The sequence below is a fragment of the Lynx canadensis genome, chromosome E1, assembly GCF_007474595.2.
Source record: "Lynx canadensis isolate LIC74 chromosome E1, mLynCan4.pri.v2, whole genome shotgun sequence".
Taxonomy (NCBI): Eukaryota; Metazoa; Chordata; class Mammalia; order Carnivora; family Felidae; genus Lynx; species Lynx canadensis.
Genome location: NC_044316.2, coordinates 25,988,696 through 26,001,694, shown reverse-complemented (window position 1 = coordinate 26,001,694; position 12,999 = coordinate 25,988,696). Strand labels below are relative to the sequence as shown.

General features: G+C 36.7%; 1 protein-coding gene across 1 annotated transcript in view; it reads left to right on the top strand.

Moving 5' to 3' along the window:
• Positions 1–12,999, top strand: part of BRIP1 (BRCA1 interacting protein C-terminal helicase 1) — a 196,961-nt gene that overhangs the window by 165,171 nt on the left and 18,791 nt on the right.

Sequence of the window (12,999 nt, the reverse complement as noted above, 5' to 3'; positions counted from 1 at the left end):
TCTAAGGGTGGAGATTTTAATTATATTGAGAAGAATTTTTACAGTTTGGCAAAGTTTGGGAATTAATGATAGAATACATAGAAAATTAAGCAAAAAAAAAAAAGAGAAGGAGACAGTTATTAACTCTAGGGCAGACCAAAAAATCTTGTACAAGAAAGAAAATATAATCGTAGTGTACAATATAACTCACCTGTAAATGGTAATCTACTGAATATTGATGACACAAGAATTGTGGTATAACTGTCAGGAAAATGAAGAGATGATGAAGTACCAGTGATATAAGAAAATGAACATCTTGTATAAGAAAAGTCATTACATAATGTGTAAAGTTAAAAACCAAGAAGTAGTAGTAGTTCTAAATGTTATTTAGAAACATGGAGGTAAATGAGTGGAAGAACTAACATATTTAAAGGATTTTTTTTTTCCTGAGGATTGGGAACTGGAGACAGGATATGAGTAGATTAAAAAAGAATTGTTTGGGTTTTTGTTTTTTTTTTTAATTCTAACTATTATACTATTATTAGACTTTTAAACTATACTTGTGTATTTGGTTAAAAGTTAAAGTTTACAGGGGCGCCTGGGTGGCGCAGTCGGTTAAGCGTCCGACTTCAGCCAGGTCACGATCTCGCGGTTCGTGAGTTCGAGCCCCGCGTCAGGCTCTGGGCTGATGGCTCAGAGCCTGGAGCCTGTTTCAGATTCTGTGTCTCCCTCTCTCTCTGCCCCTCCCGCGTTCATGCTCTGTCTCTCTCTGTCCCAAAAATAAATAAACGTTGAAAAAAAAAATTAAAAAAAAAAAAAGTTAAAATTTACAAAGTTAAAATTAACTTTTACTTATTTTTTAGAGTTTATTTACTAAAAGAATCAGAGAGAGAGAAGTGGGGGAGGGGCAAAGGGAGAGAGAGAACCCCAAACTCGTGCTGACAGCACAGAGCCTGACATAGGGCTTGATCTCACGAACAGTGAGATCATGACTTGAGCCGAAACCAAAAGTTGATGCTTAACCAACTGAGCCACCCAGGTGCCTGTGCAAAGTTAAAATTAACTTTTAAAAAGTAGTCTGGAGGTTTCAACTCTAGATAAGATGGAGCACGCATGAGACATACTGTCTTAAAAACCTAGACAGAATGCATGGAACAGCTATTTGAGTGCTGTGAAAAGTAAATAGGCAGATTTGGGAAGAAGAATAGAATTCAAAATACAAGTGAACGTTTTGGAATAACTATATTAATATCAGACAAAGTAGAATTCAGGGCAAAGAGTATTATTGGAATATTAAAAAGGAAAATCTTATGATGATGAAAAGGCTAATATGCCAATAAAATACAACAATCCTTAATGTGTATGCACCTAAAAATCAAACTTCAAAATATATTTGAACTACTGGCAGATCTGAATAGAGAAATAGACAAATTCACAAGTATAGCTAGAGATTTCATATCCTCTCTCAGTTATAGATACTAAGAGTAGACAGAAAACCAATAAAGATATAGAAGACTTGAACAATGTTATTAACCAACTGGATTGAATAGATATTATAGAACACTACGTGCAACAATATTAGAATAAACATTTTGTCAAATGCACAGGGAACATTTACCAATATAAATGATATCCTGGATGAGTAACTTTACTTTTTTTTTAATCTTAGAACGAGTTGGGGAGACAGAAAGAGAGAGAGAGAATGAACCTTAAGCAGGCTCCACACTGAGCATGGAGCCCCATGCAGGGCCTGACCCTGGGATCATGACCTGAATTGAAATTAAGAGTTGGACGCTCAACCTACTGAGCCACCAAGGTGCCCCAAAGTTTACATTTTTAAAAAGAATTGAAATCATAGTATTCTCTGACCAAAATGAAATTAAACAATTAAATTAGATATCAGTAACACATAACAGAAAAAAAAAATGTCTGAATACTTGTTAATTAAAAACATACTTCTAAATAATGCATAGGTGAAAGGTAAAAGAGAAAGTCTTAGGAAAATTAGAAAATATTTTGAGCTAATCAAAAGTGAACATACATCCAAATATGTGGGCTGCATCTTTAGCAGTGCTCAGTGGGAAATTAATATCATTAAATGCTTATTTTGAAAAAGAAAAAAGGTCTCAAATCAATAATCTCAGCTTCTATCTTAAGCTAGGAAAAGAGCAAAATAAATGTAAAGCAAACAGAAGAAAGGAAATAATAAAGATAAAAGTATAAATCAATGAATTTGAAAACAAAAAACAATAAAGGAAATCAGTGAAGCTAAAAATTAAAAAATCGATTTTAAAAAGATCAATAGAATTGGTAAACCTCTAGGTAAACTGACAAAAAAAAGAAGCCACAAATGGTCAGTATCTGGAATAAAAGAGGTCATATTACTGTATACTCTACAGATGTTAAAATGATAATATGAGGAAAAAATATATGCATACATTCAACAACTTATATGAAATAGACTAACTCCCCCAAACCCACAAAATACCAAACTCACTCAAGATGAAATAGATAACCTGAATAATCCTCTGCCTAGTAAAGAAATTTAATTTGTAGTTTGAAAAAAATCACTTTGATAGGTTCATTAATAAATATTACCAAACATTTAAAGAAGAAATAACACCAATTCCATATGATTTCTTCTAGAAAATAGACCCCTTCCCAATTCATGAGGCCAGCCCTATTCTACCAAAACTAGATGAAGACAATATAAAAACAAAGAGAAAAACTACAGACTAATATCTGTCATAAACTTAGATGAAAATATTTGTAACAAAATATTTACAAATTTGGTTAGATGCACAAAAATGACAAAAGAACTCTGAAAATCTCTAACAAAGGAATGAGAAAATAAGCAAAATAGTTAGAATCAACTTTTTCAAAACTGTAAATTAACCAGTTTACAGCGTTCCAGGAAACATTCATGAAAATGGCCGAATCTCATTAAGAACAGTGAGTGTTATGGCATTTTCACTTGCCCAGTTCCCATTTCCCTTTTTCCTAGTTCATAATAGTTGTAAATCATGGTGAAAGCAAGCAATCTGCTAGCCACAGTGGCAGCTGGATCTTATTCCTGGAGAATTGTCATTATGGAACCTCTCTTCCATAAGACCCCATTTCTTGGAAGACCCCATTCACAAGGCTATCTTTATTTGACCTGACTAGGAGTTCACCCAGGCAATTAGTTGTTTAATTTCACAGTATCCTGAGACAGTGACTAAATTTTCTGGCAAATAATAAGCTAACTAAACAGTTTAATGGGAAAAGCTAGGAGCTGAGGTCTCCATAGAGTGCTTCAAAAGTTCTGATGTATTTCTCAGACTCTAGTGGGCCATGCCTGTTTGTACAATGGTGCATATAACCAGGGATGTACACATGCTCAAGAAAGACTGAGAAGCCCTGTGCTCTCACCTCTGGCTGTGTTGAAACAGGAAGTGAAGACTAAGGTAGAGTTGTCACCTGCCTGGCTGAGGATCGAAAGCATGTCAAAAGACATGCAAAGCCTCTTGGCAAATAAGACATATATTGGTTATGGATGTTTAAGGAAAATTTTGTCTACTCATTAACTGATCACTGAGTAGATCTTGCAATGGTCACACATGATAGAATACAGACTTTAAAGAAACATTTTTTTAAAAGTCACAATAACAAACAAAAATCCTTGAGCAGAGGGAAGAATCAGAATTCTACAATTGCCACATTGTATTATTTAAAATGTACTTTTTTCAACAAAAATTTTGACATATGCAAAGAAAGACTGTCTGCCCCATACACATGGGAAAAAAGCAATCAATAGAATGTGTCCCTGAGGTAGTTAGTATGTAAAGCTATTTTAAATATAGTCAAAGAACTAAGCAGATTCTGTCTAAAGAACTATAGGAAACTATGAAAATGATGTCTCCCCAAATAGATTTTTTTTTTCAGTTTATTTATTTTGAGAGAGATAGAGACAGTGTAAGTGAGGAGGGGCAGAGAGAGAGAGAGAGAGAGAGAGAGAGAGAGAGAGAATCCCAAGCAGGCTCCACACTGTCAGCACAGAGCCCAGCACAGGGCTTGAACTCATGAAACTGCGAGATCATGACCTGAGCTGAAACCAAGAGTCGGACGCTTAACTGAGTCACCCAGCTGCCCCTCACCAAATAGAATTTTTAAAAAGAAGGTAGAATCAATAATAAGATAGAATTTTTTTAATGTTTTTTACTGTTTATTTTGGAGAGAGAGAGAGAAAGAGACAGAGCACGAGTTGGGGGAGGGACAGAGAGGGGGAGACACAGAATCCGAAGCAGGCTCCAGGCTCTGCACCGTCAGCACAGAGCCTGATGCGGGGCTCGAACCCACGAGCTGTGAGATCATGACCTGAGCCGATGTTGGACACCTAACCAACTGAGCCACCGAGATGCCCCAGAATTTTTGATGTTTATTTATTTTTAAAGGAGAGAGAGAGAGAGAAAGCGTGAGTAGGGGAGGGGCAGAGACAGAGGGAGACACAGAATCCAAAGCAGGCTCCAGGCTCTGAGCTGTCAGCACAGAGCCCAACACAGGGCTCAAACTCACAAACTGTGAGTTCCTGACCTGAGCTGAAGTCAGACGCTTAAATGACTGAGCCACCTAGGCTCCCCTAAGATAGAATTTGTGAAAAGAACTTAATGGAAGGGCACGTAGATGGCTCAATTGGTTAAGCGTCCAACTCTTGGTTTTGAATCAGGTCACGATCTCACAGTTCATGTGATCAAGCCCTGTGTCAGGGTCTGCAATAACAGTGTGGAGCCTGCTTGGGATTCTCTCTCTCTGAAAATAAAAAAATAAAACTTAAAAAAAGTGATGGAGATCCCAGATTTGAAAAATTCAATAACAAATGAAAAATTCATTAGAGGGACTCAACAGCAGTTTTGACCAGAAAGAAGAAAGAATCAGTTTACTTAAAGGTAAGTCCGTTGAGATTATCCAGTCTGAGTAATTGAAAACACAGGAATGAAGAATAATGATCATTGTCACAGGGTCCTGTAGGACCCCATCAAATATACCAGTGTACACATACTGGGAGTCTTTTAGAAGGATAGAAGAGAGAAAGGGACAGAAAGATTAGCTGAAGAAAAAAGGGCTGGAAACTTTCCAAATTTGATGGAGAACATCAAATCTAAGAACCAGCAAGTTTGAAGTAGTTAAAAATTAAAGAGATCCTTACGTAGATATGTCATTGTCAAACTGCTGAAGACAAAGAATCTAGAAAACAGGAGAGAAACAATTCCTCACATATAATATAATATAAAATAATATAATATAATATAATATAATATAATATAATATAATATATTTATAATTGTATATATATTATATATGTTATATATTATATATAATTAAATATAATTCTATAATATAATATAATATAATATAATATAATAATATAATTTCTCACATACTCCTCACATCCTCAATACTCACTAACCTTAGAATTCTTATTGGAAACTATGGCAAGCAGAAGGCAGTGGGCTGACATATTTAAAGAAAAAGACTGTCAACCAAGTCTATAACAAAACTATCCTTCAAAAATGAAGGAGAAAGGAAGACATTCCCAAATAAACAAAAACTGAGAATGAATCTCCAGAAAACTTGTCCTACCAGAAATGCTACAGGGAGTCCTTTTCAGGTTGAAATGGTGAAACACTAGGCAGTAATTCATCCATATGAAGAAATAAAGAACATCTGTAAAGGTAATTTCATAGATAAATATTAAAAAAAACAATATAAATGGAGCACCTGGGTGGCTCAGTCAGTTAAACGTTCAACTTCGGCTCAGGTTATGATCTCATAGTTCGTGAGTTTGAGCCCTGAATCAAGCCTGCTTGGGCTCTCTCTCTCCTCCTCTCTCTCTGCCCCTCCCTCACCGTCTCTCAAAATAAACTTGATATATATAAATGTATTTTTATAGCTTTTTTAATCCTATTTGTTTTTTTTTAAACAACTGCATTAAAGCAATCATTTTAAATATGTGGTAATAGGCATTGTCTTGGGGTCCCCTAAACCACCACTGTTTGAGTAATTCACTAGGAGCAGGGATATACTCATATAGTTGCATGCATATGTAGGATATATTACATTGAAAGAATACAAAGCAAAATCAGCAAAGAGAATAGGCACATGGGCAAAGTCAAGGAAAAACCAGGCCAAAGCTTCCAAGGCCCCTCTCTCAGTGGAGTAATACAGGACACACTTAATTCCCCAGCAGTGATTTTGGTGACATGTGTGAGATACTGCCAATTAGGAGAACTCAAAAGACTTGGCACCCAGTGTTTTTATTTGGGGCTGGTCAGATAGGCAGCCTCTGCCTAGCATTTCTCCAAAGTTTAGCCTCTTAAAAGCAAAGTGGGTGGTCAGCATCAATCACTGTTAGCACGAACATTTTAGACACAGGGAGCCCTTCTTATCCATCAATGATTGGAACCCTCCTGAAACCTAAGTTCTTAAAACAACCAAAACCTACCTTGTATGCAGGCCTTCCTAGGATAAGCATTTTGGCCTCCTGTTACCTTTCTGTACAGGCATACAATGTATAAAGATGCAATTTATATTACAGTAATAACACAGATGAAGAGGGAAGGAACAGCATTATATAGGAGTTAACATTTTTGTATACTATTGAAATTGGTATTAATCCAAACTAAATTGTTATAAGTTAAGGTGTTAATTGTCCTCAAAGCAACCACAAATAAAATAATTCAAAATAATAAGAAATGACAAGATAATTAACATGATACCTAAAAATATCTATTGCATGCAGAAGAAGGCAATAATGGGAAAACAGTGGAACAAAAAAAAATTAGACCTATAGAAAACTAATAGTAAAAAAAGTATTTATGAAATAGCTAAATCCTGCCTTAATCTGTAGTTACATTAAATGTAAATGCATTAAACACAACAGTCAAAAAGCAAAGATTGGCAAAATGGAATTTTTTTAATGACCCATCTATATGCTGCCTGTAAGAGAAACACTCTAGTTAAAACACACATACACACACACACACACACACACACACACACACACACACAAATAGATTAAGGTAAATGGATGGGAAAAGACATATCATTCAAACAGTAAACAAAAGAGAGCTGGTTTGCTCATACTCAGTATCAGACAAACTAGACTTTAAGATAAAAACTGTTACTAGAGACAATAAATAGTCTATAATAATAAATTTTTCACTCCAAGAATAATATGCAACTATTAAACCCATATATGCAGGTAACAAAAAGGCCCTAAATCTTCAGTAGCAAAAACTGTCAGAAATAGACAATTCAACAGTTAAATAGTTGGATACTTCATTACCCCACTTTCAATAATAGAACAATTAGAAAATCAATAAAGAATGTGAGTCTTGGGGCACATGGGTGGCTTAGTTGATTAAATGTCTAGCTCTTGATTTCAGCTCAGGTCATAATCTCAGTTTGTGAGATTGAGCCCTATGTTGGGCTCTGCTCTGACAGCATGGAACCTGTTGGGGAATCTCTCTCTCTCTCTGCCCCTCCCCAGCTTGCACTCTCTCTCAAAATAAATAATTTTTTTTGTTTTTAATTTGTTTAATGTTATTATTTTTGAGAGAGACAGAGCGTGAGTGGGGGGGGGGGTAGTGGGGAGAAAGACAGACACAGAATTGGAAGTGGGCTGCAGGCTTTGAGCTGTCAGCACAGAGTCCGACGCAGGACTCAAACGCACCAACTACAAGATCATGACTTGAGCCAAAGTTGGATGCCTAACCGACTGAGCTAACCAGGCACCCCAGCTTTTTTTGTTTTTGTTTTTGTTTTTGAGAGAGAGAATCCCAGGAAGGGCAGAGGGGGAGAGAGGAGAGGCAGAGAGAGCAAGAAGTGGGACCCACTCGAAGCAGGGCTCGAGCTCACCCAGAGCAGGTATCTTGCTCACCCTATGTGGGACTTGAACTGACAAACCATGAGATCGTGACCTGAACCAAAGTCAGATGCTTAATGAGCCACCCAGACACCTTAAACATTTTTTTTTTTAATGTGAGTCTTGAACACTTAAAACCAAGAATTACAAACCTAACGTATATCTATTACACTCCACCCTTTTCAGGTTCATGTGGCGTATTCTTCAGGATAGACTATAAGTTAGGGTACAAAATAAGTCTTCAGTAAATTTTAAATGGTTAAAATCATAGAAAGTACTTTTTCTGCTTTCAGTGGAATGAAACTAGAAATAATAACAGGAGAAGAAATAGGAAATTCATAAATAAGTGGAAATTAATGCATTCTTAACCAATGGATCCAAGAAGAAATAAGAGAAACTAGGATGTACCTTGTGACGAATGAAAGTGAAAGCACAGTACCAAAATTTTGAGGATAAAATGAAAGTATTGCTCAGAGAGAAATGTATACTTGTAAGTGCCTATATTTTTTAAAAAGAAAGATCTGAAATCAATGATCTAACCTCCTAACTTAAGGAATTAGAAAAAGAAGGGCAAGCAAAGCCCAAGGCCAGCAGATCAAAAAGGATAATAGATATTAGAATGGGCATAAAGGAGATTGAGAATAGAAAATACAGTAGAAAAAATAAGGATAACAAAAGTTGGTTCTTTGAAAAGACCAAGAAAACTAACAACTTTTAACTAGACTGACCAAGAGAAAATAACAGAAAGAACTTAAATTACTAAAATTAGGAATGAAAGAGGGGATGTAACTACCAACCTTAACAAAAACATAAAGCATTATAAAAGAACACCTTGAACAATGGATGACAGCAAATTTTATAACTTAAGGATGGGCAAATTCATAGGAAAACATAAGCTACTGCAACTGATACAATAGATATGAATAGGTCTGTAAAAGTAAAGAGAGAGTAAGTAATCAGAAAACTTCCCACAAAGAAAAGCCCAGGACCAAATGGCTTCACTGATGAATTCTAGCAAATATTTAAAGAATTAACACCAGTATTTTACAAACTCTTATGAAAAATTGAAGGACAAACATATATCAACTTAGTCTATGAGGCCAGTATTGCCTGTTACCAAAACCAAAGACGTCACAAGAAAACACAGCATTATCTTTTATGGGTATAGATGCAAAAATCCTCAACAGAGAAAGTAGAAAAGTGAATCCAGCAACTTACTAAAAGGATTATACACAATGACCAAGCAGAATTTATCCTGGGAATGCAAGGTTGATTCAACATCCAGCCAATTTTGTTGGTCCAACTAAAATCAATCAATGTAATAGATTAAGTAGAATAAAATACATCTTCTCAAGATGAGGAAAACGTTTGACAATATCCAACACATTTTCATGACAAAACCCTCAAAGCAGAAATAGAAGAGCGTCTATGGCAAACCTGTAGTTAACATCTTAATGATAAAAGACTGACAGAGAAGGACAGATACACATTTTCACTCATATGTAGATCTTGAGAAATTTAACAGAAGACCATGGGGGAAAGGAAGGGAGAAAAAATAGTTACAAACAGAAAGGGTGGGAGGCAAACCACAAGAGACTCTTAAATACAGAGAACAAACAGGGTGGATGGGGGCTTGGGGGAGAAGGGAAAATGGGTGATGGGCATTGAGGAGGGCACTTGTTGGGGTGAGCACTGGGTGTTGTATGTAAGCCAATTTGACAATAAATTACATTCATTAAAAAAAGAAAGACTGAAACTTTGCCCCTATGTTTGATAACAGGATAAGGATGTCCACTCTCACCACTTATATTTAGTATTGTATTAGAGGTTCTACACAGGGCAATTAGGCCAGAAAAAAAGAAGAAAAATTAATTTGGATTGGAAAAGAAGTAAAATTATTTTAAAATTTGCAAATGACATGATATTCTACATGGAAATTTATATCCATAAAATATAACTAATAGAGCTAATAAACAAGTTCAGTAAGTTACAAAAGTATACAAAAAAAGTATACAAAAATCCATCATGTTATACAATGGGAGTGAATAATCCAAAAATGAAATTAATAAACTCTATTTGCATACTGTAATAGTGTTGTGACAAATGGTAGCTACATTTGTTGTAAGCATAGTATAATGTGTAGACTTGTCAGATCACTATGTTGTAAACCTGAAACTCATGTAACACTGTGTGTCAACTATGTACTTCAATAAAAATAAATATTTTTCATTTGCAATAACGTCAAAAGATACTTAGGAGTAACTGTAACAAAAGAAGTGCAAGACCTGTACACCGAAAGCTACAAAACAGTTGAAAGAAATTTCTAAATAAATGGAAGAATTCTGTGATGATGGATTGGAAGACTTACTGTAAAGATCGCAGCATCCCCCCAGAATGATCTGTAGATATTCAGTGCAATCCCAGCCAAAATCCCAGCTGGATTTCTTGCAGAAATTGAGAAGCTGATCTTAAAATTTATATGGAAATTGAAAGAAATCCAGAATAGTCACAAAAATTTTGAAAAAGAAGAACAAAATTGGAGAACTGACCATTCTCGATTTCAAACTTATTGCAGTGCTACAATAATTGAGACTTGTGTTGTACTGGCATAATATAGACATGTAGGACAGGGGGTAGAATTGAAAGTCCAGAAACTAACCTCCATGTTTACAGTGAGCTTATTAATGCCAAGACAGAGGGAGAGGAAGATGGTGGTGGAGTAGGAGGACCCTAGTCTCCTCATGTCCCATGAACACAGCTAGATAACTACCAAATCATCCTATATACCCCAGAAAGAGCCTACACCTAAAGGGAGAGAAGAGGGTACATCATAGAAGGTATACTGTGCTCCTTGCTGTTTCCTGACCATGTCAGGTAAGCTCTTGCTGCAGAGACTTTGCCCTTGCATTTCTCTCTGCTAGACACTTCCCTTCCAGATACACACACAGCTCATTCCCTTACCTGTGACGAATCTTTGTTCAAGTAATGTTTTCTCAGGTGCTCAAAAATCACCCTATTTAAAATTTAGCACCCTCTGCCAATATTCCCTCTTCTCTTTCCCTTTTTGTTTTTCTTCCCTAGCACTTAGCATCTTTTCATATATCATATGATTTTCTTACCTCCATGGACTGAATTGTGCCTCCTTCAAATTCATATGTTGAAGCCCTTATCCCCTACATAATGCTATTTAGAGATGAGGCCTATGGAATGTAATTAGGTTTAGATGAGGTCCTGTGGGCAGGGCCCTCATGATGGGATTAGCGCCCTTATAAGAACAGACATCAGAGGACTTGATTCTTTCCTTTTCTTCTCCTTCTCTCCACCCCCACCCATGTGAGGACACAGTGAGATGTCTGACATCTGTAAGCCAAGAGGAGAGCCTTCACCAGGGAACTAAATCAGTTTGCACCTCTATCTGTTCTTCCTAGCCTCAAGAACTGTGAGAAATAAATCCCTGTTGTTTAAGCCACCACCCCCTCCTAAAAAGTGCTAAGACAATCCAATAGGGGAAAGAATAGTCTTTAACAGATGGTGCTGGGATAACTGCATATCCATATAAAAGAATGAGACTAGTCCTCTACCCCCACACCATATACAAAAGGTAACTCAAGATGGGTGAAAGACTAACAAGGTGTAAGTCTTCTTAGACTCCTTGGATTAGGCAATGGTTTCTTGCTTTTTTTTTTTTTTTTTAATGTCTATTTTGAGAGGGAGAGAGCATGAGCAGGGGAAGGGCAAAGAGAGAGGAGAGAGAATCCCAAGCAGGCTCTGTGCTATCAGAGCAGAGCCCAGTACAGGGCTCACTAACTGAGAGATCATGACCTGAGTCGAAACCGAGAGTCAGACGCTCAACCTACTAAGCCACCCAGTTGCCCCTAGGAAATGGTTTCTTTCGTTCTTTTTTTTTTTTAATGTTTATTTTATTTTTGAGAAAGTATGAGCGGGGGAGGGGCAGAGAGAGAAGGAGACATGGAATCTGAAGCAGGCTCCAGGCTCTGAGCTGTCAGTACAGATCCCAGTGTGGGGCTCAAACTCAAGAACCTCGAGATCATGACCTGAGCCGAAGTTGGACACTTAACCGCCTGAGTCGTCCAAGCACCCTGGTAGTCAATGGTTTCTTAAATATGACATCAACAGCACAAACAACTTTAAAAATTAGATAAATAGGGCTTTGTCAAACTTTTAACTTTGTTAAAACTTTTGTTCTTCAAAGAACAATGCTAAAAAATAGAACGCACACATGTGAGAAAATGTTTGCAAATCATATGTCTAAGGGTGTAGTATCCAGAATATACAGGGGCGCCTGGGTGGCGCAGTCGGTTAAGTGTCCGACTTCAGCCAGGTCACGATCTCGCGGTCCGTGAGTTCGAGCCCCGCGTCAGGCTCTGGGCTGATGGCTCAGAGCCTGGAGCCTGTTTCCCATTCTGTGTCTCCCTCTCTGTCTGCCCCTCCCCCGTTCATGCTCTGTCTCTCTCTGTCCCAAAAATAAATAAACGTTCAGAATATATAAAGAACTCTTATAATTCAACAATGAAAAGACAAATAATGCAATTTAAAAATGGACCAATACTTTTAGTAGACATTTCTCCAAAAGAGATACACAAGCAGCCAGTATGCACATGAAAATATGTTCAACATCACTAGTTACTAGGGAAATGCAAATCAAAACCACAGTGAAATGCCACTTCACACTTCCTAGAGTACATTTAATGAAGAAGATGGATAATAACAAGTGTTGGTGAGGATATGGAGAAATTGGAAATCTCACACAATGCTGGCAGGAATGTAAAATTGTGCAACTGCTTCAGACAAAAGTGTTCCTCAAAAAGTTAACATTGAATTACTGTACAGCCCAGCAATTCCACTTCTGGTTGGATTCATATGAAAACTTGTACCCAAATGTTCATAGCAGCATTATTCATAATAGTCAAAAGGTGAAAACAACCCAGATGCACATTTACTTATGAATGGATAAATGCAATGGAATATTATTCAGCTAAAAAGAGGAATAAAGTACTGATACATGTGATAACAAGTAGCCTTGAAAAAACATCATGTTAACTGAAAGAATCATGTTGTATGTTGCATGATTCCGGTTATATGAAAATTTCAAAATA